Source organism: Pteropus vampyrus, unplaced genomic scaffold (genome assembly GCF_000151845.1).
Source record: "Pteropus vampyrus isolate Shadow unplaced genomic scaffold, Pvam_2.0 Scaffold351, whole genome shotgun sequence".
NCBI classification, from domain to species: domain Eukaryota; kingdom Metazoa; phylum Chordata; class Mammalia; order Chiroptera; family Pteropodidae; genus Pteropus; species Pteropus vampyrus.
In genome coordinates this window covers 907,313-928,370 of record NW_011889132.1, presented here as the reverse complement: position 1 = coordinate 928,370, position 21,058 = coordinate 907,313, and the positions used below count along the sequence as shown (strand labels likewise).

The 21,058-nt window shown below is 34.7% G+C and overlaps 1 protein-coding gene across 1 annotated transcript in view; it reads left to right on the top strand.

Moving 5' to 3' along the window:
* IL1RAPL1 (interleukin 1 receptor accessory protein like 1) overlaps positions 1-21,058 on the top strand; it is a 1,273,836-nt gene that overhangs the window by 524,753 nt on the left and 728,025 nt on the right. The window lies entirely within an intron of this gene.

Genomic DNA, 21,058 nt, shown 5'->3' with positions numbered 1-21,058 from the left:
GTGGAGCTAATTAATGTCCACAAACTGAGTGTCTACTATGCAAGGCATTCTACAAGGTGCTGTATGAGACAGAGAATATGGTATTGGAAGGAAATTTAACTTTGGATGGTGAACACACAATGCAGTATACATATAACACATTATTGGACTGTACACTTGAAACCTATGTAATTTTATTTACTAATGTCACCCCAATAATTTTAATTAAAAAAAGAGCTTGGATTTCAATATGTGAGGATGAAATTGAGACACCAATTGAGAGACCAGCTGGCCGTTGGGCATATGAGTCTGGTGCTTCTGAATTACTGTCGTTGTTTCTTCTCTAGTCTCCTATCTACCGGTCTTGCCTCACTACAATTTTCACTTCATACTGCCATTAACTTTGTGAGGCACAGAACTGATCATGTGGCTCTTTCGCTCAAAATCCTTTGATCAGTTAAGACTGACTATACAATCAAGGCTAAATGCCTTAACATAGCAATAAAAATGAGCCACAATTGGATTAATTTAAGACTTATTTCTCATTCGTCTCCATAATCATATGAATATACCATTGTTCCCCCCAAAACCACAAGATAAAATTCAATTCTCCTCAACATTTTGTTTGTACTAATCTAAATTCTGCAACCATGTGTCCCAGATTCAAATACTTTCTTTGATCATCATATCAGATAGCGTGATTTTTCATGTCTTTCAATGTTTGTGTTTAGATATTACATTATTTTAGAGTTGAACATATGTCATCACTGGTACTCACCAAAATATCTTCATTAAAGATATCTACTCCCCGCCTCCCTGCTTCCATTTGGTAACCACTAAACCGTTGTTCGTGTCCATGAGTCTCTGTTTGTTTGTTTTGTTTGTTTGTTGCTTTTAGTTTTATATCCCACATAGGAGCGAAATCATATGGTTCTCAACTTTTTCCATCCAATTTATCTCATTTAGCATGATAATCACAAAGTCCATCCATATGGTCACAAATGGCAGTATTTCATCTTTTCTTATGGCTAGCATTCCATTTTATATATGTACCACATATTTATCCAATCATCTATCAAAAGACACTTTGATTGTTTCCATGTCTTGGCCACCATGAATACTGCTTCAGTGAACATCAGGGTACATATATCTTCACAGATAAATGTTTTTAATTTTTTTGGGTAGAGACCCAGAAGAGTGATTGCTAGATCATATGGTAACTCTATTCTTAATTTTTTTGAGGAAACCCCATACTGTTTTTTGGAAATCCAAGCTCTTGATCGTCCCCCAGAACCACTTATCACGTCATTCCTTCAACATCTCATTTAATTGAACCATCATTTTTCTAGTTATTCAGGTTGAAAATTTTAAAATAATTTTTGATGCCTTTTTCCCTCTCTCACACCTACCATTTCTTCTACAAGAAAATCCTATTGTCTCTTGTAAAAACATATCCAAAATGTAACCACTTGTCATCAGTTTCATCATATTTCACCTGGGTGAATGCAAGAACCCTCACTTAAGTGACTCCCAACTTTTGCTTTGCTCCCCATCTATTCATTCTCAACTCAGCTGCTGAAGTGATTTTGCTAAAACAGAGATCTGTGTGTGTCATTTCCTTCCTCAAAACCCTCCATAGTCCTCTAATCTTACTATGAAAAAAAGCCAAAATACAAACTACAGGGGTTGGTCAGGCCTTAAAGTCTTGGCCTGGCCTGATCTCATCTACTCCCATTCTCCCTCATGTTTGGTCTCTTTCAGCTACACTGGCCTTTAGGCTTTTCCACAAGCACTTCAAGAACGTTCCTGCCTCTGGGACTTGGCACTTGCTGTTTTCCGTGGCTGAACTCTTCTTCCAAATTTCTTTATGTTTCATTCCTTCACTTCCTTCATCTCTTGAGTCAGGTCACCCTGTAGATAAGGCATTTCCAGGCTACCCTATCTAAAATCTGAAACCCACTTCCAGTCTCTATACTCCTCCTGTGATTTTCTTTTTAGCAGTTATCACCATCATAATACAGTTTTTGCTCATGCGTTTTGTTTTTTGTCTCTCACACACTCATTCAATTAGAATACAAACCTCGTTAAGGCACCAATTTTTGTTTCTAATATCTCTATAGTAAATGCCATATTATAAATCAATATTTGTTAGATAAATTTAATAAGAAATAGTAACTAGAACCAGCCCTGTTTTTCTTACTAATGCCCTAATCGAACATATTTTTTTAGCACTTTTTATGTGCTAGGACTTGAACCTAAGTATACAGTGCATTTTAGGATCTCTTAGGTTCTTGTGGAACAGGCATAAAAAAAAGATATAGTTCAATGTCATAAGAGGAAGGGAAATCTGGATTTATACTCTCTAGTTTCATGAAAATATCTCACAGCCTTTAATCTTAATTTTGTTCTTCTAGCACTATGCTATAAAAGCAGTAGAGCAAATGACCAACTGGAAGTTGTTTAGCTTGTTTTACAGAAGTGACCCAACTAAGAAGGGAAAAAAAAAATCAAGGCTATAATCTTTAGTTCTGTTTGAGATCTTAGTTATAAAATACACTCATCTTTCCATCCAATTCAGATGGTTTTCTATAAGGCAGGTCACAATCCCTGACAAGTAGCCATTCTGAGGAAGTCTGGCACAATTCTGAATTATATTTCTTCAGACTTAAAGTTCTGGCAATTCCTTTACATAAGCGGACTCTGAGAGTGTGGGAGACACAGAATGAGAATATGTTGGAAGCAATTTTTCTTTCTCTTTCATTTTCTTCTGAATCAGTCCATAGCCCAAGGATTCTGAGAAGTAACAAAATTGGCTGTTATGGGATATGCTCACTTTCTCATTTCAACACCAGCAGTTTAAATCTCTTGAGCATGTTAAGATTTTTATTTGAGCTCAGAAATATTTTGATTCAAATATCTGTAGATATAAAAGAGACAGAAAAAATGCTCACAGTTAAAACGTATGACTGTATTAATAAAGAAATCTTGGATTTGGGATTCTTAGTTACTGTTTTCTAGAGGGCGTGGTTGGAATTTGTGGGTATATGTATATTTTGTTGCCAAGATTGGGGTGATATTACCACAGTGACCAAAACTATGATGAAATTCCCATTTATATGAGTAATGGGTTGTACCCTGTCTACCACAAAAGGAAAAATTGCCTCGACAAATTCATCATTGTTATGCTTTCTTGCCATAGTTTATTCTTTTCTACATTCTGCGGAAGTTCTTTAGGTCTTGTGGCTTCATCAATCATAAACTGTTTATTATTTCAGAATCATAAGAATATTTTTTAAAGAGACCAATTAGTGCTTTTATTAATCTTACCAACAAAGGAAAATAGATATGAAATATTACTGATATGTACTGCAGCCATGACAGAAATCTCTCAAAGTATGTGATCACTGCCAGTGGAGCAAAACTTTTTAGGGATAGAGCAGTACTATTTTTATATTCAATGAAGATAAGTCAGACAACAAAGGTACCTTTTTGTCAATTAAAGTAGTCCACCTGGGACATGAATCATCCCTTTGTCCATCATCTCCACGTTGTATACTCTCCCCTCCTGTCAGCCATTTAGTAGTAGCCATCTTGGTTATCAGATGGCTATTGCGGTATTGCAGAGGTTGTGTTCAAATAACTCTTTTTTACTTAATAATGCCACATTCACCTACTTTTGTTATAGTATATTGTTATAATTGTTCTATTTTTGTATTAGTTATTGTTATTAATCTCTTACTGTACCTAATTAATAAATTAAGCTTTATTATAGTTATATGTATAGGGAAAAAACAGTATATATAGGGTTCGGTACTATCTGTAGTTTCAGGCATCCACTGGGGGTCTTGGAATGTATCCTCCACAGATAAGGAGGAACTGCTGTACCATATGGTAGAATTTTGTAAGACTTTTTTGTAGTGCTGTTCAATTATTCAGTTACTCCTCCATTTGAGAGTTTGTCTCAGAGAGAGTATATGCATACATATACACATATATGTAAACATGTATATACATTTACATTCATGTATGTATATTTGTATTTATGATAGATGCATATATCAAATTTTCATAAAGTACATACATAAACAATGTAGACATATACATATATAAATATACACATACATATACTATATACAATATTTGTATATTATATATAATCTCTGGACAATATAAAGATTCTCCAGATTTTCAAATTATTTTGTATGGTGACTGTTTAGGTCTTTTGGTAGAAGGATTATAAGTTAATGAATCATTGAGCATTCCTCTATTCTCATGAGAATATGATATTTCAATGATATACAGTCACCAAAGCATGGTATATCCTCAAATGAGTTCACTATTGCTACCTCTGTTACCGAGGTAAAGACACACTCTCCTAGGCAAAGACACAATAAATCGAGTCCCTTATTTGGAGTAAAAACAAACATCAGTCTTTAAAAAGAGATGTTTTACTCAATATATAAATTGTTTAAAAATTGAATTTTTCATGTAACTGCCCATTTAAGGACTCTAGGATGGCCCTTTGTTTTTGAAAAAAAATTATTTATAAAGTATTAAAACCCTTTTACTCTCTTAGCAGGATACCTTCTTCTCCACTTAACAACAACAACAACAACAACAACAACAAACACATTTTAAACAATTGTATTCCCCTTTGTCAGTCTGAGTCAGCTGAAATCTTTGGAGTTATCAACCTCTTTCAATAACCTGAGATAGCAATTGCATAGTAGATAACTGGAATGTAGTTTATTCCAAGCGAATGACTCTCTGAAGCCTTTGGGATGGTTATATTTATTCTGATAGGTATAGACCTAACATTCTCATGAAAAGAACAGGCTGTAGTTCCAGGTAGCTGGCTAATTCCATATTCTTCTTGGTATAATTTTAAAATTTTAGATGCTACAGCTGTCTCCTTCCTATCAAAACCAGCACTCTAAAATCTTGCCTTGCTTGATAATCATTTTTCTCTATAATTTCTTTATCACTGATATTTACTTAAGAACAGAAAAAATAATCTATTTAGACCAGAAAATATCAAACAACTATGATGACCGTGTTATATGATCAAAATATTTTGTACACTCCCCACAAGATATTTATGATACTTACAGTAGCCATTGGGTAAAAAAATGCATAATGACAAAAATCTATTATGCTTTAATAGTACATCATCTACATATGTTTAAAAATACTTCTACGTGCTTTTTATCTAGTCTGTTTGGAGTTTCAGAACCCTTTCAATAATTAGGATGCCTTTTCTTAGGTCTCTATGTTGAAGCATGAGAACCAGTGATTTAGAATGATTGATATCAGATGGATAACATTTAGGTGTCCCAGGATCCACCCTATTTGATAGTTGATCTATTTTCCAAAGAAATGTGATAGAGTGTGAAAATAAGAAAGACCTTCTCTGTCACCAATTGGTACATCATCTAATTGTTCTCTGGACTCATTTTCGACCAGAGACCCTTTGAAATAGGGAAATAGATGTGACTGATAGAGATAGAATAATAAGAAAATGTCAGATTTGAAGGGGATCTGAACAATCATGTAGCCCAATCTCCCTTTTTTAAAACTAATAATCCGAAGAGGTTAAGTATCTTCTTAAGGTCACACAAGTTGTTGATGGCAAAACCAGGCCTAAAACTGGATTATACAAACTGTGAAAGCATCTTGAAATACAGCAAGCACTATAGCAGAATCAGGTAATTCAGTTGCAGATTTATCCAGAAGATGGAGATGTGGAGACTAAAATTATCACACATTTGCAGACTCATTGATTATAATGTAGTTTATGCACTTTTACAAGTACAAGCATGTAGCTTGGCATCAGAAGTGGAAAGGAAAGTAGATTGTGGTTGAATGAATGCTGAATTTGGGGTCAGAATTGCTCTAAGTCTTAGTGCTACCTCCAACTGCATATGTGACCTATGGCATATCCCTTAAATATTCCTGACCCTCTATATTTTTCTGTAACAATAGGAATGATAATACATTCTCTGACTACCGTTTAAGAAGGTTTGAGAGAGTCAAATTGATATTTGAAAATACTTTGTTAATCTGTATGCAATGTGAGGCAAAGACGTATAGGAGTCCCCTCTTATTTGTGGGATATATGTTCCAAGACACCTTAGTGGATGCCTGAAACCACAGGTAGTACCAAACCCTATATGCTCTATATATTTTCTACATATATATTATATATATGTTTATATCTATATTTATATATGAATACATGTTTTTCTCTATACATATATATCTATAATAAATTTTAATTTATAAATTAGGCACAGTAAAAGATTAAGAACAATAAGCAATAATAAACAGTTGTAACAATGCACTGTAATAAAAGCTATGTGATTCTGATCTCTCTCGATCTCTCTCATAACCAATCTGATAATTAAGACAACTACTAAATGACTAACAGGAGGGGAGCATCTTCAGCGCAGAGTTACTGGACAAAAGGATGATTCATGTCCCAGGTGGGATAGAGCAGGAGAAATTTCATCACACTAATCAGTATGGTGTACAATTTAAAACTTATGAATTATTTATTGCTGGAATTTTCCATTTAATATTTTGGACTGCCACTGACCATGGGTAACTGAAACCATGTAAAGCAGAACCACCTCTGTGCCGTGCATTGTGCACCATCCTGGGAATACTGTACTGAACAAAATAGACAATATCATACTTTAAGAATTTTTCATTCTGGTAAAATGACTACTTAGGTGTGGAATTATTTAACTTACCAGGAACGTTCTTATTCATTGTGCTGCTTGAGCTTAACAATAGTACTAGGCAGACAGGATAGATCAAATAATGATAACAAGCAAACGACAGCTAACATTCCTAGTCCTTGAGTGTGAAAGAAGAATTTTAGGTTGTCGAAATATAGCTATGTGGTGGTGTAGAAAGAAGGCCAAGATGGGGATGATGGCACCCATAACACTAAAAGCAAATGAAGCAGCTGGACATTCCTTTCTGTGTGGCAAAAAGCATCTTAGAATCATATGATCATACTGAGCTCCTTTCAGTAGACACAAGATAGTTTATTATAAACTGGGAAATGAAAACTTAAAATCACCATGTGACCTGCCCTCAATGGTACACCCAATGAGAGAAGAAGCAATGATTTGATTCCAGGACACCTGGCTCCAAAGCCTAGGTTATCTTCGTTTTACCAGGCTCCTCCCACCACACCAAGATACTGACCACATCCAGGACGTGAAGCAATGGCTTCAGGACTAAAAACAAATAAACTAAACTATTCCATTCAACAGTATTTCACCAACTCCTCTTTCTTCTGATTGTACTACATCAATGAATGGTTTCTAAATTTTACCTAGCTCACCAGGCTTAAAGTCAAAGTAAATAAGGGTAAAGGGGGGCAAATATTGGGTGGTAAACACACAGTGCCATATACAGATGATGGATTATTGAATTGTACACTTGAAACCTATATAATTTTATTAATCAATGTCACCCCGATAAATTTACTTTAAAAAATCAAATTTGAATCATCCTTATTTGTCAGCCCATGTGAAATTAGTTGCCAGTTTCTGTCTGTTTCACTTTCACAATGCTTTTTATTCTTGCTACTTCTGTATGGTTTTAACCTGGCAAATTCTTCTAGTAATTGTTGCCAAAGCTCCAAACTAACAGTCCTGGCTTGGATCCCTCACCTGCCTGATTCATCTGTCTTAGTTTGTAACTCCACAGTAACAGACCATGAGACAAGGCTTCAAGTGCTGGTAGTTTACTTGAAACATGATGCCCAGACACACCTGTCAGGGAATGGAGAAGTGAGACAGTAAAAGGAAGTCAGCCAAGAAACGATGTGTTATCAAGAAAGTGACTACTGCGGACAGCTCGAGTTCCTATGGGGGACCTAGGAACCAGTGCAGAACAGCAGAACATCCACTCAGAGTCGTTCTGTCTGATGGTCACAGGAGCTTCATTCATTCAGCTCCCATCAGTCATTGGTTCAGGTCTACTTCTCAAGGCCTTTAAGTGTTAAGCTCTTTTTGATTGTAGCACAAGTGGAAAGAGCCAATCAGGCAGCCAGGGAAAGCCCTCAGACTAAAGAACCCAGGTCTGACAATTGGAAATCAAGCCAGAGTGCATAGAAAAGTTACCAGCCAGGAGAATGTGTCCGGGACACTGACCACATCTGTTCTCCCAGCTTTGTTTACAAAATAATTTTAGTGTATGCGCTGGAGGAAGCTACATTAGACTACTCATAGTAGGCCTTGTGACTTTCAACCTTCATGCCTTTTTCTCATACTTTTCTTGAGTGTTATTTTCACTGATTTTCCCAAATCTACATACTCAAAGTTTACTCCCTTTCTTCAAGAAACATGTTACAAGCATTTGTGATTATACCCTATCTTACTTTCTATCATAGCTCCATATCTTTCACTGGCACAGTGTCCTGTGTATAACAGAGGCTTAATAAATGCTTGTGTACTCGTCGTCTGAATATATACCAACTTGTGAACTTTTCATCGCTCAAAGAAAACAAAAATTCTAAATATGTAACTTTTTGAAATTACTGCAAACAAACAATTTGTTTCTAGCAATTAATCTGTAGTATCCAGTGAATAATAGCAATCAATTTGGTCAATTATAATATTTAGACTTCCAAGTAGCTTTCCATTATGAAGATATGACAACTGAAACTTTTTAGAGTACAATAATTTTGAGTCTGTGTATGTTTTCTATTGCTGCTGTATCAAATTACCACAAACTTAGTGTCTGAAACAACTCAAATTTATTATAGTTCTGGAAGTCAGATGTTCAAAATGGATCGCACTGGGCTGAAATAAAAATGTCAACATTTCTTTCTGGTGATTCTAGGGGAAAAATCTGCTTTTCTGCCTTTTCCAAATTCTAGAGGCTGCCTATCTATATTCCTTGGCTCTTGGTACTCTTCCAGCTTCAAAGCCAGCAATGACCTAGTTAAGTCTTTCTCACATTGCATCTCTCTGACACTGACTCTTCTGCCTCTCTCTTCCACATTTAAGCTCGTTGTCATTACTTTGGGCCCACCCGGATAATCTAGGTTTATCTCCACATACTAAAGTCAGTTTATTAGCAACCCTAATTCTATCTGCTACCTTAATTCCCTTTGTCAGGTAAGGTAACATATTCACAGGTTCAGGAGATAAGGATGTGGACATCTTTGGGAGGACATTATTCTGCTTACTACATTGGAGATGTCACAGTTTTTTCCCCTAACTCAATAAAATAATCCTATTTGTTTGAATTTATTTGGTAAAACATTTTAGATGTAATCCGAAAGACTTTGATACTAGAGACAGTTTTGGTTTCAACGAATGGAGTCTCATGTATCATAAAACAATATGGACATATCATTTTGAAAGTTAAAAGTTAATTTAGAAAATTAGAACTTCTGTGTGTACACATAATAGTTTTGCTACTTAAGGTTCAGGTATTGGCCTACTTTCAGCATTTCCAAAATAAACTTGTCATTTGTGTCGTTGTCATTAGCAGATTATAAAGTAAATTACTTATACTGACTACATAGAGCAAATTAAGCTGTTTCACTTATGGAAATCTGTCACAGAGTGTGAGTATTGCATTTGTACTTGATTCCAGGAGTGGTTAAAAGACATTAGAAGGATATACTGTTTATCATAAGACTGGGACCTTACACAGTAGTCCAGAAATTGAATCATAATACAAACATGTAAACTGAACACAAGAAGGAAACGTACACTATAGAACAATCAGGAAACTTGAAAACCATCTCCCATGAGCTCTTTGCTTTACTTGGGAAGTGGTGGCTGTTAACAGAAACAGCACTTGTTAGGCCTTGCATGCTCATGATCCACATCTATTAGAGGAGATTTATTTTCTGGGATCTCTTTTTGTACTCCCCTTTCCAACAAGGCCTTACACATATGCATTTCCTGTGGTACCCAATTGGGTCTTCATCTTCTAGTTGTTTATGATTTGGACATTCCTAGATCTCTCAGGAATGGCTAGTTGATGACTTCTTAACCCAGTTGCTCTTTTTTCTTAGAATAAAAATGTTATCAGTTAATCTGAAAAAATATTCTATGGAAAGAGTGCTTACTACCACTTGCCTTCCAGAGAAGTGTGGTTGTAAAATGATTAAGCTTAAATTTAAGCAAAAAGATTAAAACTTAAAGAGTAATGTTAGTGTGTTTTTGTCTTCAATGTAGCCATTTTGAGAAGACAAATACTTATTCCAGTGACCCTGACCTTAATGTAATATCTTTAACCAAATCTACCTGTTGCTCACCTACTTAGTGCCAAAAATTTTCCCCACTTTATAAATTCTGTCCATATTTATAGCAATCTTAAATGCTTTCTGAGATGAGCTATGCTGTAAAAACACATATATGTAAAATAAAATCCACTTTTAGTTGACAAAGACCTCAAACATTTTGTTCAGTTGAAGTTAACTGAATAAGGCATCTTTATACTTGTACATCTCTATGCTTTGGACCCTTTATAGTGAAAGTACAAGTGTTGTCTTAAAGCCATTCTTCCAGGACTGGCTAAAAGCCCAATTTAACAGGAGCCCTCAGGTTCATAAATTGTCTTTATTAACTGCCTTTGTTAGAAACACCATTCATACAACAATATGTCCACCCAAAATACCCAGAAGTGGATGGCTTTACTGATACTGATTTTTGAGTTTTAAAAAATTGTGGAGATTTCTTACTAAAATTTGGAATAGCGATCCACCTCATGAGTCTTTTATTTAAATATGAGTCTTTTTAAATATAAAAACACCTTGAATATAGTAATTTTCAAATATACATACTTTCAAGTAGATTTAAGGTTTTTGCAAGCAAGCAAGGATTTTGTTACATTCTACCTTCACTCTAACATGAAATTAGTAGTTACTGTTTCAAAGCACATATTATATTTCTAGCCTCTTTATAAGTCATTTTATTTTTTTCTTTTTTCTAACATTTATTAGCATTATAATATGATTAGCAAGTTATTAATTTAATTATATATCAATAACCCCTGGTCTGTCTGACTACAAAGACGGATATAAATTTTTTGTGTGCACTGCACTGCTTGTAATTTTCCATAAGACTTACACAGTGTACTCTGTTGAGTTGAAGCATGTTTTGGAGTGGAGATATGACAGTAAATGAGATAGGAATGAGAAGATGGTGATTACGACCCATATTGAGGTGTCTTCTTAGAACCAAAGGACAGACTCAGAAGGCTATCAGAGGCCACAGTTAACATTATATTCACTTAGAAGGATGTAAAACAGGAACTAGCATCAAGTGCTATTCTCCCTTGAGAATTTGTCCTAACAGCAGTCTATGTAGCAGCCCTCACGGCCATCTGAGACGGTTGTTTTAACCAGCCCTTCCCTTCACTTTGTATATCATGGAAGAAGAATTGGGCACGTATGGGAATTACCCAGGCTTAAAAGTCTCATTCCGCTTAGCCAATATTCATTGTACGAAATTTTTAGTCAGCCTCTGGGAACATGCCAGGTTACAAGTCATCACGCACAGGGAAATCCAAAGATATGACATTCAGATCAGGAATTTATAGTTCATTTATAGTTTCTTCTAGTCAAGGAGATTTACCAGTGAGGATTCATTTTTACCATAATCGTGTGGCATTATAACATATTTGATATACCACCTTTATCTGTTTCCAGAGAATCAGAGCTGGAAAGTTAGCCAAATTTCAAATTTTAATGCAGAAGGTCAAAGGGTTTTAGTAACCCTTGATCCAAAATAATTAAAGAATGGGGTTCTTGAAAAGGAGATTTGGGGATTAGTTCTATCGTTAAGGATGACGAGATTTGGGTTCAGCCTCAAAACTTGATGACTGAGATGGTGTGGAGGGTAAAGATCTTTGGTGTTGAGGAGATAAAAGAACAGAGAGGCCAGGGTGTGAGACAGTACCTTTGTGTATGTCGAAATAACTGAAATATGGATGGGTGAATGGGATAGTGACTCAGGCTCTAGAACTCCTACTAAAGGAGAAGAAATGACAAGGAGATCTGCAGATGACTATAGCTTTGAGGAACGATGGGTGATGGGATCTGATGGCATGAGCTCCAAATGAGCTGAGATTTTTGGAGGAAGATGACGATTCAGTTGGAAGAAGCAATTAGAAGCAAGGAAAACACCTACTCTTTTTTCAGTTTTTAATCTTTATTCTTATAATTCACTTAAGTGTTCTGAAATAGTCGAACAAATCTGTTTAATATTAAGGAAAGAAAAACAATTTACACATGGATTTTTAATTGTTGCCATGTTTGTATGTGTGTGCCCAATACCAATTCTGCAGATCTGTTGTGAGTGAACTAGGATTTGTAATAAATGAAAACAAGAACAAGCACACTGCTTGTGTTAATACAGAGAATAATATGTTAGTATAGGGAATGATATGATGGTATAGAGAATGTTAATAAATGTTAATATAGGGATTAACATGGTACAGCTTTGTCAGTGGATTATTATTTGGGGCGATTTTTCTTTTTTGATAACATAGCAGATATGGATCTGAATTCTAAATCTTCCATTTATTATCTGTATGATCTTGAGCAAATTAATTTACTTCATTATGCCTTAGATTTATTTCCTAAGAAATTAGTACACCAGTGTTACCTACTTATAGATTTGTAGTCAGGATTTAAGACATAGTCCACATGAAGAGTTTAGCACAGTGCCTGGTGTAGTAAATGCTTACAAGGGTTAGCTCTCATTGTTACTATTGTAATTATGTTAAATTGCATTTTTAAAGAAAAATATAATTCCCTTAGTAGGTTACTGTGAAGAGATAAAATAATGTCAAGAAGGTAATGTGTTCAGTGATTTTCTGAAATGAAAGATATGTAATAATGGCCAGAGTTTCTTGTGGTAAAAGAAAGAAAAAATGATTAAAAGCAGAAAATTTCTGCCCTTGACTTTAATTTCTTACTTTGACCCTGAAATTTTTCGTTATTTAGCATGACCCTAAGGGATTCTTTCCTTATTTCATTAACAATGCTACACTTTTAAATGCATTTCTGCTCACCCCCACTCCTTAACTCCCACTGTAAAGGACTCTAGGATATATTTCTTGCAAACACTGACACTTTGTCTTATTATAGGAAAACACAGGAAAGGACAGCTTGTGTCCCAAACTCAATTCTGAGTCACTGCAAAATGATTCTGAATGCCGAGTACATTAGGATTTACCTCATCTATCAGTTAGCCAGCATTGATCCTTGTTTAGAAAATACGCACTTTTAATTTGGTAGTGATATTTAGCAACATTGCAATCTGTGGTGCCAATGTTTATGGGGAAAAAAATCCTCCAAATGGTGCTTAAAGGAGCCTCATCACACTTGGCATACATCTTTTAGAAATCTGTTTTTCTATTGCTCTTTCATTTCAAAAATGCCTATATCAGAGAATGAGCACCATCTTCTTCTATCTTGGTGTCTCGGATAAGTCACTTAATCTCTCAGTTCATTTTTTTATCTGTAACAAGAGAATAAAAATGTCTACTTCACAGAATTATGCTCAGGATTTTAACTAATAATGCATTTTGAAATGCTTCTAATTTAGTCCCTCCCAAAAGTTTATCTGTTTTAGTTACTTAACCACTAAAATTAAAGTTGGAATCGGTAAAATCAATGAAGTGAACATTACTAGTTTTTACTGGATAAGTTCATATGTGGCATGTCTCCATTCTATACTATAATTTAATTTACATGAAAATAATTTTTTAACTCTCCTCTACTAGTATTCCCTAGTATTTGTGGCACAGTGTACATAATTTTTATGAGACATGGCTAAGTGCATTATATAAAAGATGCATTATTTACCAGATCAAAGGTCAATGTGTTCATAATTTAATATGCCAAGGGTCAGACAGTCTAGAAATGTCTGCAAATTTCTGAAGTGACGTATATTTCTGAAATAAAACTGCCGTTATATAATTGATAGCACATCAACTGGGCAGCCAAGCATACTTATAAGATTTACATGGCATAGCTCATCAGTGAGGCTCTACATAAATCTACTCTAGGACAAATTTCCAAATTCCATTTTTAAGTACATCAGCATTCTTTTCCAAGTCTTTTCATAAGTCTTTCTCAAAGAAATTATCACAGTATTGCTCTTGGGACCAAATGTCCTTATGTGGTAGAATATTACATTTTCCAAAAGATTGCTTATTAATTTGGTCAGTATGAACTGTGTGAAATATATTTTTATTTGGTCTTTGCGTGGAGTCATTTTTCTATTTTAGCTTTCTTTGATATGTTCATAACGAAACTACTGTCATCTTTATAGTGAGGTAGAGGTGAAAGTAATTCTACTGTGATATGGACACTGCATCGTATTTTTTAAATGAATAATATAAAATTTGTTCATTAGATATGTCACTTCTATTCTGATTTAATGATAGATGATTTTTATGTTTTTTTAATTATAATTTTGTGTTCTGTTAAAGTATCTTTTTTTAAGGCATTGTGAATAGGTTTCTTAATTTTACTAAACTGATAGTAGTAATATATTTATGATAATACTCATAATAATAGCTATCAATTTCTTAATGGTGCTGTTTCTAAGCACTGAGCTAGAATTATGATTTACATACGTAATTTCATATAATCATCAAAGAACCCTGCAAAGTCAATATTATCTCATTTTATAGACAACAAATCCTAAAGCTAAGCTAGGAGACCAAATTTTCACTATAAATCTTGTAACGAGTGTATTCATTGTTTCATTTATCTGTTCAATAAATGTTTATGGAGTGTCTTCTACGTACCATCAGCTATGCTGTGAATAGAGCATTTAAAGAGATCAACACTGCCTCTGCTTTTAGAGAGCTCCTAGTCCATGAGAAAATTTAAAAGTTAGCCAAGACATTACAAAGACATGTGATGAGTGAATTGATAAGGCAAGTGAAAGTTACAATGTGAGTATACATCAGGGAGACCTAGCCTGGGAGGAGAGAGGGCAGGGATAGCCTTTTCAGGAAAGACTTAATCAGGTCAATGAAGGTACTTAAGTGTAGCTATGGAGTTATGCAATTAGCTAGTCATGATGCAGGAGAGAAGGTCCTGTATAGTGAACTCTAATTCATAGTGAGGAGTTTTTAACCTATATTCCAAGAGCATGTTGAATTATAGAAAGACTTTGTTCAAGATAGGAATCATAATCTGGGAAACAGTCTTAAATTGTAGTATTCTCACTACCTGATGTTTATTGAGGCTAATATATTTTGAATAAATATTTCCCATTGCTGGCTTAAAATGACTTACCCAGTTGAACTTTCACAAACATCTCTAGGCTTACCTTTTATTTAATGAGTAAATGAAAATGCTAATGTTTTCCTAAATGCTTTGGAGTAGGTTTCTCCTAAACTTGGAAACTTTTATCTGATAAAGAAATCAAAAAGCCTTCCCTGCATCAAATAGTCTTATTCATGCTGTAACGGAGCCAGTTGTAAAATTTCAGTGTAGTTCATAAATATCCGTTTAATTCTGCAGAAGACCATGTGCTTGGTGTATCACATAGTGATCTCCAAACATTTTTTATCATGCAATCATATAAGTCAAAATATTTTTGAACAAACATCCCAATAGATATATATTTGTCTATTAACAAGGAATTTGTATACATTACTATATCATTACATAATACACATTAAAAATCTAAGTAACAATGGGCTAAAAATAAATAGGAAAAAAGTTGTACATTTTCTTCTCATGGTCCAGATGACCAAGTCTTGGATATCACTGGGGAATGGGAACTTGTTTTGCATGCCATCACATTGGGAGAGACTAAGATGAGTGATCTGTTCATGTCCACCTTCAAGGAGGTAACAAGTTGCTTATCAAGAAATAAATTGTCAGAAAAAGTTGAGAACCACATGATTTCACTTATGTGTGGGATATAAAACTGAAAGCAACAAACGAACATGACAAAAGAACAAAAACTCAGACACAGACAACAGTTTAGTGGTTACCAGAGAGAAAGGGGAGCAGGAGTAGATGTTCATAAAGGGAGTCTAATATAAGGTGACAGATGGAAATTTAACTTTGCGTTGTGAACACAAAATGCAGTAAACATATGATGTATTATTGAATTGCACATTTGAAATCTATACAATTTTATTGAGCAGCATCACCCCAATAAATTGAATTTAAAAAAAAAAAAAAGATTTTTTAAAAAGGATGGTAAGAAGACAAGTTCACCAAAGCAGAATGCTGTCTGTGCTCTGTGATATTCAAAGTCAGACCAGTGTGGTTCGAAGTGAGAAAGGCGTTTTCAGAACTAATTTAGTTGTATATTGAGGCCAAAGAAAGGTGGGTAATGGGGCAACAAAGACTGGAAGGCAGTGTGGCAATGATTTAGAGTAGCACTTCTCAAAATTCAATGTGTTTGCAAGTCCATTAGAGACATGAGCTGGGACCCGGAGTCTGTATTTCTAACATGCTCCAGGTGATGCTGGTATTGCTGGTGTGCAGACCACACTTTGAGTAGCAAGGCTTTAGAATTTCATGTCTAAAGTAAGGCCTTCGTACTTAATTTGATAGGTAGTAGGCTGCTTCTAAAAGTGTTCCAACTGGAGGTAACATGATCAAGTTGAACTCTAGGCAAATTTGTTTAGCAAGAATTCATAGATCAGAAAGGAGCAGTCTGAGACTGGAGGGAGAGAGATAACTCTGGAGGCAATTACAATAGTTTAAGTGAGAGGTAATTAATAACTCTTCTGAACTAGGACACTGGCAGTGGAGACAGGAAGGAGAAGATAGAATTGAAGGACATGGCAGAGGTAGAATCAATCAGAGAGATAACATACCAACACAGGTATAATATGTAAAACGAATTAAATTGAGGGCTAGAGAAACTAATGAGAAATCTGACCTTTCTGTTCATCTAGTAATTTGGAAATTTAAATTTTCATACATTTGAATACATATGCATAAATTATGTGTTCGGCTAATCATGGGGGAAATTTCTGGTAGAAAAGATCACAAATAAAATAAAAATTTCTGGTAGAAAAGATCACAAATAAAATAAAAATGCTGAAAATGGACAACTGATTTTAAGTGTGTTTATCTTCTCTGATATTTATTTCTAGAAAGAATCACATGTCCTGGCAGTATATGTCCAAACAGATTCCAATAAATATCAATGATTGTAAATAATGCTTTACCTATATCAAACAAACATTTCCTATTCATCTGCTTCCAGGTTAAAAACAACAACAACATTAATGTCTACATAAAAATTCCTGAAATTTTTGAAGCATAAAGAGAGTGGAGGTGACAGGAAATAATGGATTTTCATTATAGGCTCTGAATTTCCATGGCTCTTTGGCCAGTTCTTCCTTTGTGACCTGACTTTATGCTGCACACACTATCAATCAGAGACCATTACATTCATTTTACTTGTACGTATATATGTCTGGCTTCTCCTACTAAATGCTAACTTCCTTGCGAGCCAAGACTGTCTTACTCATTTTGTATCCCTAGATCCCTGCACAGATGCTGAATAAACTGATTTTCGCTGAGTGAATTATTCCAGAACCTAACACAGATTCCCTTTGAAATGAATGAATGAATGAATGAACGAATGAGTGAAAGAATGAATGTTGACATAGGGCTTAGAATGGCCATTTCCAGATTCTGTTTTCTTTATTGCTAAATAAGTATCAATCTTGTTCAACCCAAAGTATGCAATCAATATTTTACTCATTCATGTCCACATTTTATAAGTGGCCTTCATGTTATACAGTGACTGAAATTGGAAGGCTAAATCTAAATTTTATTTATTATAGGCCAATAATTAATGTGCTTTGTATCATAGTCTAGTTTAAATATGTTACATTTCTTAACATCAAATTAATTTACCATGTTTTCACTCAGACTTTTCATCATCCTTTTAAGCCTACCTTTTAAAAAATAGTTTAATTATACTCCATTATTGTTGTGCATGTGTTAGTAAAAACACTAACCTTTTTGGTGAGCATTTTGTTACTATCTTCACTAGTATAATGTGGGAATCTTTCTAAGTGAGTATAAGCATGGTTGGACAAAGGACTAGCCATCAGTTCTTTCTGCCTTGTGCATGCACATCCTCTGACTTGTGATTGTAACTGTGGATCACCAGAAAATACAATTTTAAACTAGCAACTGACCCATAGTTTTTGCTGAAAAGTGCCTTACATTCAGATTGGTTTCTGTATCATGTTCGTTACTTAGGCTGCTATAGTGTTTCCAGAATTTGAGAATTCTAGTAAATCGTTTTAAGTTAATTTTCACTATTTAAAAAAAAATATATGTTTATATTTTCAGGAACATAGATATGGGCAGAATCTTGGAGACCATCTAGTTCAGCGGTTCCCAGCCTTTTTGGCACCAGGGACCGGTGCTCCTATGAAAATTTAATGCCTGATGATCTGAGGTGGAGCTGAGGTGGTGATGCTAGCGCTGGGGAGCGGCTGCAAATACAGATGAAGCTTTGCTTGCTCACTCGCCTGCTGCTCACCTCCTGTTGTGTGGCCTGGCTCCTAACAGGCCACAGACTGGTACCAATCTGCAGCCCAGGGGCTGGGAACTCCTGATGTAGTTTAATCTTTTTGTGGTAAGGAGTGTAAAATCAAAACTTATATTGGTTAAGTCACTTTGCAAAGGATACGTAGCTGGCTATTGACAAAAACCGAGTAAAAATGGAACCCTCCCCCTCCAAATTTTTAGCACAAGGATTTTCTCTTCTGCTGTACTATATCATTAAAGAATTTTATTATTTCCCTGTGGCCATAGCAGAGAAGCTATGGTTAATGTTCAAGCCTAATTCATAGTTAATATTCATTAGATCTATTGGAAACCTAGATGCAATAAAAGCAAAAGCTATTTCAAAAAAGTACTTCCTATATGACACCATATGTCTAAATTCGTACTGGAATCTTTTCCAGTTTACTGGTGTTCTAAAAGACTTACCAAATTTCTAGATTCATTTTCTAAGCTTTGTCAATAAGAGCAATGTTTAGTCATGTGATACTTTAGTTCAAAATTTTATCACCACGCATTGTTTATATATGAAAATAACTTAGAATCTACATAGGGATTTTACTGTTCAGTTCAGCATGAGAGTTTATTGATCTATACACGTTCTAAAAATTGGTTTATTATGTGTACCATGATGTGTCTTTGTGCTAAACGGCAGTCATTGGTGTGTCGAGTATAACTTCTGTTAACACTCATAGTCTATGGCATTTCACAGGGTAATGATAGATAATGTAAGGCCAGTGTACCTAGGTTTTTAATATCTTTATTCTTGGCGGTAATACATTGAATGACCCAACCTTTTGCACAACTTATTTCATTCCATTTTCAAAGAAGGTTATCATGCAATGTGTCATTGACTTTATTAATTCTACCTACTTAACTGTAATAAACTTAGTGACTTGAGGAACCCAGAACCTCTTAAGTCTCCTTCGAATCTCTACTCTCCATTTCTAGTACCAACAATCTACCTCAAACCACCATCACCTGAACAATTGTAACTGCAGCCACTCTTGCCCTTTGGAGTCCATTGGGTACTCAGTGTTCAAGCCTGCCCTGTCAAAATACAAATCTGCTCCAGTAGCTCTATGGCCTAAAATCATTCAGTAACTTCCCATTGCTTCCAAATTCTTACTATGTCCAGCAGATCACTGCCTTTTTGTTCTTTTTCTCCCATGTTCATTCTATCCATTTTTCTTCTTACTTTCTCAGCTTGTACCCTCCATGAAAGCACATGCCTTGGCTTTGTCATCTCAGTGCCCTTACTAAACATGCTCTTTACTCTATCTACAAAATATTTGTGGAAAATCTAGTGGCACTGCTTCAGGCAGTTATCTCCTTTTTATGTATGAATTCTCAGATTTAGTGTCACTTTCTTAGAAAAGCGTTTTCTCACTTCAAAAATTAGGTTAGAACTTTCTGTCACATACGTTCTCACACTGCGCAGCTCTGTGTTGTAGCAACAGTCATAATTAATTAATAAGTAATTAATTATGTAATTTATTGTAATTTTTTATTGAATTTATATTTTAGTTTTATGCTAAATAAGGTCATATGACCTTTGTTCACCATCATATTATGAGAACCTGCCATTGGATTCTCAATAACATTTGTTCAGCTAGTGCTTTTTAAAGCTCAATTTCCTATTAGACTTGATGAACTTGAGGTTTATAAATACATTATAGGAGAGTGATCTTCAAAGTGGTATTTTGAATTTCAAGGGACCTCCAAAATAACTTATTTTAAAAAAATATTGGAATACCTCTTTATTTTATCACTAAAAATTTTTGATGCTTATTTTATACTTTACATAATATAGTGACAGAACATTTTAGGTATATAATTTGCAGAGAAAAATGGAGAGAGAGAATATATACTCACTGTTTTCTTTTTCTTTCCTTTCCCCATCTTTTCTTCCTTCCTTTCTTTTTCTTTTTTCTTTTTTTTTTAACCTAAAAAATGGCCAAAAAGTCTGGACAGTACTGATAAAGAAGAGCTTGATTTGTTTTTTGCTTAATAACATTCACCCTTTATTGAATAAAAAGAGGTGAGCATGACTTTTAAATTACATTTTCCGGCCTAAATTTCTACCCCATAATTAAAAAAAAAATGATGTGTTATGATTAGTTAGAAAAAAACATTTCTTTTACCTCCCAAATAACGGTCTTATAATAAAGACAATAAAATTGATAGTGTTGTGAAATCGTGTTACTCTTATTTTTGCTTTGGTGTCTTTCCTAATTGATGCTGTTTAAGCCAGCTGCCGTAAATACTTAATATAGGGTGAATAGAAGATCTTTTACATTAAACGTCAACCTTCCCACTTTGGCTACATTATCGAGTAGAGTAAAATGAAATAGACCAAGAAATTAATGGCAAATATCCAAATGGATTATTAGATGCGATGGCACAAATTTATCTAAATATCACATGTGCCTCCAATCTTTTTAATTGAAGTATTTAGCAGAGGTTGGTTTTGACTGCTTTTCTACTCCTGTGACTTTCTTTTCTCTTTTTAATTTTTTATGGATT